Consider the following 7,687-nt stretch of genomic DNA (forward strand, 5'->3'; position numbering starts at 1 on the left):
TTTCTTATAGCAGTGTTTCATGTAGATGTGCTCAATGGTTGGCAGGACTTTACCTGTGATGTACTGGGCCAAATCCGCTACCTTTTGTAGGATTTTCTATTCAAAGGCTCCAAAACAGTTTCTTCCACCAGGCCATCAGACTGATTAATTCATGCTGACACAATGGCATTTCTAGGCTATACTGACTGACCTGTTGTACATACTATTACAAATTAGTATAATTTGCACATTGCACATTCAGACGGAGGCGTAACATAAAGCTTTTTACTCGGCACACACTTAAGAAATAAAGTCAATTCAGTTCAGTCCTCTGGTCCTACACGTGCTCTCCCATCTCTGCACCTTATTGACAGAAACAGGTACCACAGTAGCGTAGCAGTAAGTGGAATGCTATTACAGCCCAGGGTGTCAGAGTTCAGAGGTCAATCCCAGTGCTCCCTGTAAGGAGTCTGTATATCCTCCCCATGGAATGTGTGGGGTTTCTCCAGGTGCTCTGGTTTCCTCCCACAGTCCAAAGACGTACCAGTTAGCAGGTTAATAGGCCATTGTAAATTGACCCATGACCAGGCAGCGGTTAATCGAGGGCTGGTGGCCTATTCCGTGTTGTATCTTGAAATAAATAAGGAAAAATAAATAAAGCCAACTTATATTGACAGATCTGTAAGACTGGTTAAGTAGTTGAAGGGGGAAATGTTTCTCGATTATGCTGATAAAGGAGGAGAGGAAGACAAGCTGGAATGCTCTTTGAGTCCTGCTGAATGGGTTTTGGCCTGAAACATCGACTGTACTTTTTTCCATAGATGCTGCCTGGCCTGCTGAGTTCCTCCAGCACTTTGTGTGCGTAGCTCTTTGTAACCTGAGATGTCAAGTGTCCCACCAGGCTCGGTGAGCAGAGCTCTCTCCGCTGAGGAGCTGGCTGAAGATAGCATCTGACAGAGTCAAGGACCAGGATAGGGTCTGGATGCAAGATAAACTAACCTTCAGGACTGTGTGGGAGGAAGAACAATTAAATGCTGTCAGGAGGGAACAAATGTGGAGGAAGTAAAATGAGAAAAAAATTGAAGGGATCTGTTCACCTCCGGTGATCGAGGACAAGAGGACTGGGGTAGAAGAAACATGTTGAAGACATCGGGAGCAACAATCCCAGAGGCCAACCATCACAGGGAAGTGGTTAAACCCCCCCAGTCTGGTGGTGGGGGAAGCCCCTCAATGTGAACCTATCCACTTCACAAGTGTGCGGCTAACATGCCAGCTTAGCAAATAAAATGCATCTAACAGAGCATGGTAAAATAGTTCATGTCACGTGGGTTAATAAAGATGTGTAGAAATAGAACCCTGGTGAGTGATTACTTGCTTGGAAGTGTTGTCACTGTGAGAGAATGAGAGAGACAGAGAAAAAGACAGACAGACAGACAGAGACAGACAGCAAGAGAGAGGGAGGAAGAGAAGTAGACAGAGAGAGAAACTGAGAGACAGAGAAAAGAGAGAGGAGAGACTGATGGACAGTCAGACAGAGAGAGACAGGTAGTGAGAATGAGAGGGAAAGAGAGAGAGAGGAAGAAAGAAGAAGAAAGAAGGAATAAGACCGGCTGAATGAAAGCTGAGAAACTGCGGTGAACTGACAGATAGTCAAACAAGCAGAACCAGCAGCAGGAAGCCTGGGAATAATAGCTGAGTTAAAAACGGAATGTGGTAATTCCCGGGAAATTATTGTTTATGAATATGTAGGAAAGAATCGGCCTTCTCTTTTATAATGTTTGGATTCTTTTCTAAACAAACAAGGGTTATGGTACCTAATTACCAAACAGAAGGCCGAGAAGGGGCAGGAAAAGATAGATAATTGTTTGGAGGAATTATGTACAAAAAAAAAGGAGACTAGATAATTCAAGGGGTCGTTAAAGAAAAGAGATAAAGAAGTAGCTGAGATAAAGTTACATCTGGATGGATGCTGGAGTGATTGCACCAGAAATATAAGCAGTTTTATCTAAGAAAAGATGTATTGGCATCGAAGAAGGTCTGGAGGAGAGTCACAAGAATGATTCTGGGAATGAAAGGGTTAATGTGTGAGCAGTACTTGATTGCTCCGGAGTTTAGAAGAATGAGGGGGGATTGCACTGAAATGCATCAAATATTGAAAGATCTAGACAGAGTGGATGAGGAGAAGATGTTTTCTACAGTCGGGGAGTCTAGGACCAGAGGGGTCAGCCTCAGAATAGAGAGACATCCCTCTAGGACAGAGATGATGAGGAATTTATTCACTTTATTTTGATTATTTAGTAATACAACACAGAGTAGGCTGTTCTGACCCTTCGAGCCACACCGTATCAGCAACCCCACTGCGGCCTTTTTGAGGCATCATCAGGATGTCCGTGATGCTGGGGAGGCTGGTGCCCAAGATGGAGCTGGCCGAGTTTGCAACTTTCTGCAGCTTCTTCTGGTCCTGTGCAGTGGCCCCTCCATACCCGACGGTGATGCAGCCAGTTAAAATGCTCAGATGGTACATCTGTAGAAATTTACAAGAGTCTTACCAATTCTCCTCAAATTCTTAATGAAATATAACTGCTGTTGTGCCTTCTTTGTAATTGCATCAATATGTTCCACGTAGGATAGTTCCTCAGAGATGTCGACACCCAGGAACTTGAAACTGCTCAGCCTTTCCACTTCTGATCCCTCAATGGGGACTGGTGCATGTTCCCTCGCCTTAGGCTTCCATGATAATTTCCTTGGTCTTAACAAAGTTGAGAGCAAGGTTCTTTCTGTGAGATCCCTCAACCAGCTGATCTCACTCCTGTATACCATCTCATCACCATCTGAAATTCTGCCAACAATAGTTGTGTTATTGGCAAATTTATAGATGGTATTTGAACAATGCCTAGAAAAAAAGTTATGGGTGTAGAGAGAGTAGAGCAGTGGGCTAAGCATGCATCCTCGATGCACGCCAGTGTTGATTGTCAGTGAGGGGGAGATGTTATTTCCAATCCGCACAGATTGTGATCTGCCGATGGGGGAAGTCAGACAGAGGTACATAGGCACAGGTTTGGAGCTTTTTGATTAGAACTGGGTGTATTGTTACGTATTCAGGCAACAATAAATATATGAGATCGGCAAGGGTTTCTTATAACAAACAACACGTTTATTAAACACAGAAAACAAACCCCCCAAAAGTAAACAAACACTACCGTAACCGGAAACAGCTGCTGAGCGGCTGTTCAAACAGTTCGTAAAGTGGTATTCCAAAACAGTTCTTTAAAGTGGTATTGCCAAAAGTTCGATATGCTCACAGTCCATTTAAAAGGAGAGACTTTACAGGACGATTTAAATTCTCTTTCACGTCGCTTGGCTTCGATCCCTGACGTCGAACTTCCCACGAAGAATTCACGAAGCAGAACGGCTTAAAGGCACTGACCTTTCCTTCTCCACTACCTTCAATCCTTTCAAGGTAAACCTAGGGATTAACACGAAGATAGTCAACGAAATCCTTCCAAATAAGGATCAAACAAAGGTCGCCCCCGTTTCACCGTAGAAAGCGATTCTCCTCGATCTTTAACTTCCGAACTTCGAATCTTCACTCTCCTCTAATTGCAAACTAACAGAATCATAAAGAACCTGCTGGCAATGACCTTTTAAACTTTAGACATTAAATAAAAACTTCATCCTTCAACTAAACTGCGTCATCTCTTAAAACACGCAGTGGCATGAAGTCAACCTGGCAAATCCAGCCACGAACTGCCCCTCCTCACAGGGTGGGGTCTACCTTTTATAACCTGTAAAAAAAACCCTTCACATGATCTCTACTGGTGGGAAAATGACGTCACCACCATCACAAAACCATCACCTCAAGTCCAGTACAGCTTCAACCCCAGTCACGTGACAAGGGCTCCACTGTCATGTGTCACGAGTACGTAACAGTATAATTATGATAGACATTGAGCTGTGGTCAGTAAACAGCAGCCTGGCATAAGTCTTACTACTGTCCAGGTGAACCAAGGCTAAATGGTGAGCCAGTGAGTTTGCATCCACTGTAGACCTATTGTGGCGATAGACAAATGGCAGTGAGTCTAGGTCCTTGCTTAGGCAGGAGTTGATTCTAGCCATGACCTACATCTCAAAGCATTTCATCACTGTAGATGTGAGTGTCACTGAGTGATAGCCATTGAGGCAGCTCACCCTGCTCTAACCTGAATTGAAGTTGTCTTCCATAGGTCGTACCTGGATTTCTTGTATAATTCTGGATCACTGTTCTTGAATAACACAGACCTCAGCAGGCTATGAATCTCCTGGTTCATTCACCGTGCCTCATTTGGTTATGTTCTTGAAGGCACACACCCATCCACACATGTTTTGATGAAGTCGGTGACAACTGTGACATATACATTCAGACTCAAAGATGAATCCCTAAATGTTGCTCAGTCCATCGACTCAAAGCAGTCCTGTAAGTGCTCCTCCATCTACCTTGACCGTGCTTTCCTGGCCCTCATCATGGTGCTGTAGTCTTTATGTTGGGAGTAGAAGGACAGCCAGGTGATCAGGCTTTCCGAAGGGATAGCATGGTATGCGTTCTTGATGGTGGTATAACAGTGGTCGAGTGTGTTGACAGCTGATGTGTTGGTGGAAGTCGTTCAGAGACTACTTCAAGCTGGCATGGTTGATATCCCCAAAGTGATAGGGAAGCTATCAGGGAGTGTAGTTTCATGCCTGCTGATTACAGAGCTTTGCTCCTCCAGTGCACACTTGCTGCTAACCCAAGGTGGAAAATACACCGCTACGAGGATGATGGCAGAAAATTCCGCAGCAGATGAAAAAGGAAAACATTTGACCACTAGATGTTCCAGGTCGGGTCAACAGGGCTGAGGCAGAACCGTCACATCTCTGCACTACAATGACTTAATTTTGAAGCATACTCCACCTCCTCTGCCTTTAAAGGACTGAGATGTCCTGTCTTTATGGTGAAATATGAAGCCATGGAGCTGCAGCTTTGCATCCTAAGTGCTAGTTGTTAGGCATGTTTCAGTGAAGCAAAGTACACAGCAGTCCCTGATGTTCCTCTGATACTGCAATCTTGGTCTGAGGACTTCAATTTTATTTTCTAGAGACTTTACATTTGCCAGAAGGATAATTGGCAGTGTGAGGAGTCTAAAGCATTTCCAACCTACTCGCAGCCCAGCACGTTTCTCTTGCTTTCTTTTTCTTAAAGGGAAACAGCACTTACAACCCGAGTCTACAGTCCGGGATCGGTCAATTTTAAGTATCAGTAGACTCCTTGAATGTCTTAAAATGATGGGGAGGGAGGGAGAGAGGGAGAGAGAGAGAGAATTTGAAGAACCTCCTATGCTTCAAGAGGCAACTAGACAACCGGGTGACACCCTTTGAGAGGTTGGGGCACCCTTTGAGAGAAAGTTTGTGCAGTCTGATGCGATGTGCTTTGGAAATTAAAGAAGAAAGACATGTAGCAAGACAAATATAGGTCCTCCTCATTTAAGAAAGAACAGTTTTGAGGACTACCTTTCTGGTTGATCTGCCACCCTCAAGAACTGATCAGTTTTGTTGTATTTTTTGTGTGGGAGGAGGGAGCTGGGGGTTAGAAACGTAGAGCATAGAAAACCTACAGCTCAATACAGGCCCTTCGGCCCTCAAAGTTGTGCCAAACACGTCCCTATCCTAGAAACTATTAGGCTTACCCATAGCCCTCTATTTTTCTAAGCTCCATATACCTATCCAAAGTCTCTTAAAAGACCCTATCGTATCTGCCTCCACCACCATTGCCAGCAGCCCATTCCACTCACTCACTACCCTCGGCGTAAAAAACTTGTCCCTGACATCTGCTCTGTACCTGCTCCCCAGCATCTTAAACCTGTGTCCTCTTTGGCAACCATTTCAGCCCAGGGAAAAAGCCTCTGACTATCCACACGATCAATGCCTCTCATCATCTTATACACCTCTATCAGGTCACCTCTCATCCTCCGTCAAGGAGAAAAGGCTGAGTTCACTCAACCTATTCTCATAAGGCATGCTCCCCAGTCCAGGCAACATCCTTGTCGATCTCCTCTGCACCCTTTCTATGGCTTCCACATCCTTCCTGTAGTGAGGTGATCAGAACTGAGCACAATACTCCAGGTGGGGTCTGACCAGGGTCCTACATAGCTGCAACATTACCTCTCAGCTCCTAAATTCAATTCCACAATTGATGAAGGCCAATACACCATACACCTTCTTAACCACAGGGTCAACCTGCGCAGCTGCTTTGAGCGTCCTATGGACTCGGACCCCAAGATCCCTCTGATCCTCCACACTGCCAAGAGTCTTACCATTAATACTATATTCTGCTGTTACGAATGTGACGCAACTCTGAGGGGCCGAAGGGTACAAAGTCACCCCCTCCTTTTTGAGAATCGCAAGATCGCTATTAATTCGGGTCTGGGACCCACGAAATGAGAGAGAGAGACGTCCAGAATACACAAGGTTTGGAATTTGTCCTGACCTCAGTGAAATAGAACCGCTGATAACTGCCATTGTCTCTTGGAGATGGAATTGTGTATTGAGTACTGTACTATTCATTGAAACCCCTCAGGGGACAACCAGAGTGGTCTGGTTGAGGGATTACATCATCCCAACCTGATTGACATCTGAAACCCCGTGAGTAAGGATAAAAGAGCGTCTAGGGAACAACCCCTTTAGATGCACCAGGGGAAACGCTAGAAATCCCGTGACAGCGTTTAATAGCTACAGCCGGTGGGGGCTCGTGTGCGTCCTCCCTTACCAGGGTGGCGGGCTCATCACGGAAGAACGGTTTAGCTAAAGGAGAGGCCACAAGTGAACGGCCACGACAACGAGACTCCTGACAGATCGAAATCATAAAAGGAAAGTCGGCAAGTTTTTCTCCAAGTCTCTCTCTCTCTCCAACCATTGCAACACAGCGGTCCCCAAAGGCATGAACTGAGTGAACTTTATATTTCCATCGGATAATACATTATCCCCTAGACAACGATAGAGCTTATTTATTGATTATTATTATACCCACACTTTTAGATTTAGTATTGACGATGTATATTATCTGTATATTTGCATTGATATTATTTTTGTGTATTTTTACTAATAAATACTGTTAAAAATAGTATCATCAGACTTCAACGGACCTCTTTGCTGGTAAGTGACCCAGTTACGGGGTTCGTAACACTGCCATCAATGAACCACTTCACACTTATCTGGGTTGAACTCCACCTGCCACTTCTCAGCCCAGTTTTGCATCCTACCGATGTCCCGCTGTAACCTCTGACAGCCCTGCACACTATCCACAACACCCCCAACCTTTGTGTCATCAGCAAACTTACTAACCCATCCCTCCACTTCCTCATCCAGGTCATTTATAAAAATCACGAAGAGTGAGGGTCCCAGAACAGATTCCTGAGGCACTCCACTGGTGACTGACCTCCCGGCCAAATATAACCCGTTCAGAACCACTCTTTGCCAGTTCTGGATCCACAAAGGAATGGCCCCTTGGATCCCATGCTTCCTTACTTTCTCAATAAGCCTTGCATGGGGTACCTTATCAAATGCCTTGCTGAAATCCATATACACCTCATCTACTGCTCTTCCTTCATCAATGTGTTTAGTCACATCCTCAAAAAAATTCGATCAGGCTCGTAAGGCACGACCTGCCTTTGACAAAGCCATGCTGACTATTCCTAAT

Source organism: Hypanus sabinus, chromosome 16 (assembly GCF_030144855.1).
Source record: "Hypanus sabinus isolate sHypSab1 chromosome 16, sHypSab1.hap1, whole genome shotgun sequence".
Taxonomy (NCBI): domain Eukaryota; kingdom Metazoa; phylum Chordata; class Chondrichthyes; order Myliobatiformes; family Dasyatidae; genus Hypanus; species Hypanus sabinus.